Raw genomic sequence first — 5,000 nt, forward strand, 5'->3', positions numbered from 1 at the left:
ATTATAGTCTTTTTGTGTATTTAAGTGTTAAACAAAAGCTTGTTCCTTGAAGAAATAAATGGGGTATAAAATAAAATGGATGGGGTAGAATATATTCAATGAATATACATATGTATTTTATATGTATATGGTGTTTTTTCTTTTTTTTCCAGTTGTTCTTGTTCCCATAACAAGTATTTTTGTTTTTAAATCAGATAAATCAAATCATTTGATCTATGATTCATTGGAACAAAAAAAGAAAGAGGACCCGGCTAGGTATTGACCAGGCCAGGCCGAGGGAATAATAAAAAAAAGGACCTGAAATCAAAGAGGTATTCTTTACTCTTTATTCTTTTTTTTTTCTATTGAACATATTCCTTTTGAGTCCTTACGTTATCGAAATAGAATTGGAATTGCTGATAAAATTTGTAAATAAATTTTCTATCTTATCTATACAATAAATAAATAAAATATATATATTAAATATATTAAAATGAAATTAAATAGATTTAATTAATAATTATTAATAATAAATATTGAAATTAATAATGATGATAATATATATTAATATAATAGAATTTGAAAAACTTTTATTAAGTATTAATCTTTACTTCATGTGTAACTGTAACATAGTAAGTCGAATTCTTTTTCAATTAGGAGAGATGGCTGAGTGGACGAAAGCGGCGGATTGCTAATCCGTTGTACGAGTTATTCGTACCGAGGGTTCGAATCCCTCTCTTTCCGTTTTCTTTAATGACTTGAGATTTTTCTTTCGAATTCGAAAGAAAAATCTCGCGTTCTTTTTATCATAATTAAATGTGTTCATGGTTATGGTTAAATGTAAATGTGTCGAATAGATAAAATCATAAGAAAATTCATAAATCAAGCAAGGAAACCGAGAAATCCCCCTTTTTATTCTTTTATTCCTCGCGTCCAGGATTACGTCCTGGATCATTAGATAGGAATCCGAAGATGAAGAGCGAAACAAAAAATATCACTACTGTGTAAACGAAGAGTTTGAGAGTAAGCATTACAATCTCCAAGATCTTTTTGGGGGGAAAGGGGGAATAGATTATCTATTTTTATACCACATATCCTATTTTGAAACCAAGAAATCAAGTAGTTTCTAGAAAAGAAAGGAATTCGCAGAAATTCAGTTGTAATAAGATTCTTTCGTTACCAAAATTCTCTTTCATACATACCCACAATTAGATAAAGATATTGTGGGGGACCCTAATAGGTCCTTGTTTACTGGAAGTAGAAGGTCAGAATGGGGAAATGAGGTGATCCAGACTTATTGCTGCTATCCAACAGTTTCAATGTTTCAATCGAGGGTTCATAATATAATGTAAGACTTATCTAATCTTATCAATTGTTATAATTTTTTTTTTCGAATAAATCATGAATGCTTGTAGGACTAAAGAGATCTTATCGAAAACTTACAGCAGCTTGCCAAACAAAGGCTAAGAGAAAAAAAAACACAGGTATGACTGGCATAACATCTACGATTGGATTGAAAAAAGCGTAAGCCTCGGGCAATTTGGCAAAGAAAAAACTACTCGAGTGAAGGGTAGAATGAAAACAGATCAAAGCAAAGATTTTAAGCATAACAAGCATTTCGTTCTTGGAAATAATTGTATTTTGATTGAGTTATTAATATAAGATAAGGGAAAAATGAAACAATAAGATAAATTTAAAAATCCTTCTTTTTCTTTAAACTCGCCCAATCAAAAATCCTTCAATTCTCAAATGAGAATAGAAGGAATGATACTTTCCTATAATATCTTAATTGAATTATATGTAATGATCAATAAATTCAGTTTAATTCTACATCTACGTGTATCAAATCCTAGCAACAATCTAATCTATTCCATACATATTTGGACTGGAATTGACGAACAACCAACATCGATATTAATGTTTATTAGTGTCGAATAGAAATCGAAATGGGGCGTGGCCAAGCGGTAAGGCATCGGGTTTTGGTCCCGCTACTCGGAGGTTCGAATCCTTCCGTCCCAGAGCAGACCAATTCAATCAGAATAAGGATTGTTTTCTTTAACAATCTTCTCTTTAAGAACAAGTGTAATGTTGGATACAATGCGATCCGTCTTTCTGATTTCTAACGATTTCTCTCTGAATCATTTCTTTCTCACAAACTAAACGGAGTTCAAATAAGACAAGACACGGATGTAAGCGAATCTAATCTATTTGCGATCCCGGTAGGATGGGAACATAGATCACAATAATTTAACTCAAAGAAAAGAAAAGAAAATCGGATGGGCGATTCTGTCTATGCCTGTCTCGCTCATATTGAAGTTATTTACTTAGAGAAACTTTACATCCCATATCTATTTGATATATCAATTGGTGCGTTCTCTTTCGAAATGCGAAAGAAAAGCCTCTACATTCCCTATTCCTAAAGTAATTGGAATGTAGCCTAATTACTAATTCTCTAAAGATCTCGAATGCTAAACAAGAGGAGTTCTTGGTCCTAATTGAATTCCATCACTGAGATTAAGGTTTCTAAAAACTAATTTGGGTTGGGTAAAATAGGAATAAGACGTGATCGGGACGCTTTGGCTTTGTACTTAGACTATTTTGCCAAGGATCTCATAAGCGGATCCCTTTTGATTTACGATTCAGGATCCTCAGAGAATTCATGAATAGATAGGAGTTAAAGTCAATCAGTAATTAATTGAAAGTATCAATTCAAATAGCTGTGTCTGTCCGGATCTCATAAACAAAGAGTCAAGGTCAATATGTAACAGATGTATTTTCTTTGGACCTAACCTAATTTTTTATTTCTATTTCGTGTCTAGCTCTAATGAATAATCAATGAATAATTGTAATCGAACGTTTCGGTTTTGGTAAAAAAGATCTGCGATGCGATCCCTTAAATATCCGCGATTGCCCCTAGTAACAATTGTTCGGTTTATTTGATGGATACCGAAAGCTCATATTCTTCCAATTCTGATTTGATAAAATCAGATGAAAGAATAACAACTTAAACTTGACTTTTACCTTACGTCGGCCTTTTCTATCCAACAAAAAAATGAATACGATAAAATATGGGTTAAATTTAATTCTTGCTGAGACTTCTCCAGATAAATGCATATCCATCCAAATATTAAATATAATATAAATAGAAAATGAAGTATAGATTACTATACTATTGATTAAGCCAATGACTATTCATGATTCCGTATTGAATCAATTCCATGCCGGTTCCAAATAAGAGGAATGTTATGGTAAAACTTCGTTTGAAACGATGTGGTAGAAAGCAACGTGTGACTTGAAGGACATGATCGATTGTGGATTCTTACATCCACCATTTTCTAAAGGAATAATGATGCTCTTAGCTCGACATAGTTTGTTCTGTTCCACTACAACCCCTACTTTGTTGGGTTGTAAATAGGACATGATGGAGCTCGAGCAGAAAGTATTTCTTTATTTCTCAGGGGCAAGGATCTAGGGTTAGTGTCAATCAATAAGTTGTAAAAACTTCGTAAGCATATCTTCGATATAGAAATTGAAAGGATCTAATTTGAACAAGTTTCAACAAATCCAAAAGGAAAATTTGTTGGAATTGATAAAAGCTTTTCGACCAAAAATGTATCACGCGCGAATCAATCGTTCCTATGATTCTTGGATAGAAAGAAATCACAAAAGGTATGTTGCTGCCATTTTGAAATGATTAAGGATCGCCGAAGTAATGTCTAAACCCAATGATTCAAAGCAACGATAAAGGATCCATGAACAAGGAAACACCATTTTCAATGGTCTCAACAATTGGATCAAAATGAGGAATCAAAATAGATTCGAAACGAGACAAATAAAGGGGTTTAGAGACGGCTCAATAAATGAAATGCCTAAGGATTTTCTTTTCAGCTCTTTGAGAATTATCCAACTTGAGTTATGAGTACGAATGATTTTTCTTTTTTTTTTTTCTTTTTCGGGAAGGAAGAATAAAAAAACGACTCAAATCATATTGACACTAAAATACATAAATTGAATCATTCTTTCTCGAGCCGTACGAGGAGAAAACCTCCTATACGGTTCTAGGGGGGGCATTGTTCATCTATATCTATCCCAATGAGCCATCTATCGAATCGTTGCAATGGATGTTCGATCCCGAAGAGAAGGAAGAGATTTTCGGAAAGTAGGTTTTTACGACCCGATAAAGAATCAAACTTATTTAAATGTTCCCCTTATTCTATATTTACTCGAAAAGGGTGCACAACCTACAGGAACTGTTCATGATATTTCAAAGAAGGCAGAAGTTTTTAAGGAACTTCGCATTAATCAAACGAAATTTAATTAATGAAACATAAAAATAAATAAATAAAAAAAAGAGGGGGTCACCCGTATTTAGATCTATCTTTGTATAACTTTTTCTCCACTATTCCTTTTTTTTCTTGATCTATTCATACCTATTTATTATTGCTCCGATATGATCTCATATTTCTATTTTTTCTATATTTTATATTCTTCTATAAATAGAATATAAATAGAACGAATTCTATATTCTATATAGAATATAGAATTGATAAGTACAAAAATATTTTCTATATGAGATAGATGGATAGAAAAAAGATCGATTGAATAGATGAAAAAACTGGATCTATAAAAAAAGGCGGATTATTCTCAATCGGATGGTTTGGGACTCCACCAACAAAGCAACAAACAGGGTCGAGCTTGCTTATTGTACCTTTATTGATATTGAATTATTGAAAAAATCCGAGATTCTTTCCTATTTCTTCCTTATTTATTCCAATCCACATTTTTTGATTCTATCTATATAGATTATATATGTAGTGCCAATCCAACACAAGTCTTTATATATATATAAATAAAATATATATTTTATTTTTATTTAATTCAATTGCTTTTTGTTTTTTCAATTCTATTCTTTTCTCTTCAGATTGACAATAGTGTATCGAAGAAATATAATTTGATCGGGGATAAATAGATCTATTTATCCCCGTCTCATATTCATAAGTTTGGGTTTTTATTTTACATGA

At 31.9% G+C, this 5,000-nt stretch overlaps 2 protein-coding genes, 1 long non-coding RNA gene and 1 other non-coding gene across 4 annotated transcripts in view; 3 read left to right on the plus strand and 1 right to left on the minus strand.

Annotated features, from left to right (window-relative positions):
* The window catches only part of LOC122647044 (ATP synthase subunit alpha, chloroplastic), a 3,292-nt gene extending 3,008 nt beyond the window's left edge, over positions 1 to 284 (plus strand). Inside the window, exon 2 of the mRNA XM_043840561.1 lies at positions 1 to 284. This exon is cut by the window's left edge and continues 1,407 nt beyond it. The gene's annotated coding sequence lies outside the window, so the exon portion shown is untranslated.
* LOC122647099 lies at positions 150 to 2,554 on the minus strand. The gene is made up of 2 exons (XR_006330782.1): positions 2,425 to 2,554; positions 150 to 2,389 (listed from the first exon to the last, which is right to left on the minus strand). It is a non-coding gene; the product is annotated as an uncharacterized LOC122647099 (long non-coding RNA).
* On the plus strand, positions 636 to 723 carry TRNAS-GCU. The gene has a single exon. It is a non-coding gene; the product is annotated as a tRNA-Ser (tRNA).
* Positions 2,555 to 4,839: 2,285 nt separating the features above from the next.
* LOC122647061 (maturase K-like) overlaps positions 4,840 to 5,000 on the plus strand; it is a 2,150-nt gene continuing 1,989 nt past the window's right edge. Inside the window, 1 exon segment of the mRNA XM_043840577.1 lies at positions 4,840 to 5,000. This exon segment is cut by the window's right edge and continues 1,717 nt beyond it. The gene's annotated coding sequence lies outside the window, so the exon portion shown is untranslated.

Source organism: Telopea speciosissima, unplaced genomic scaffold, assembly GCF_018873765.1.
Source record: "Telopea speciosissima isolate NSW1024214 ecotype Mountain lineage unplaced genomic scaffold, Tspe_v1 Tspe_v1.0012, whole genome shotgun sequence".
Classification (NCBI taxonomy): domain Eukaryota; kingdom Viridiplantae; phylum Streptophyta; class Magnoliopsida; order Proteales; family Proteaceae; genus Telopea; species Telopea speciosissima.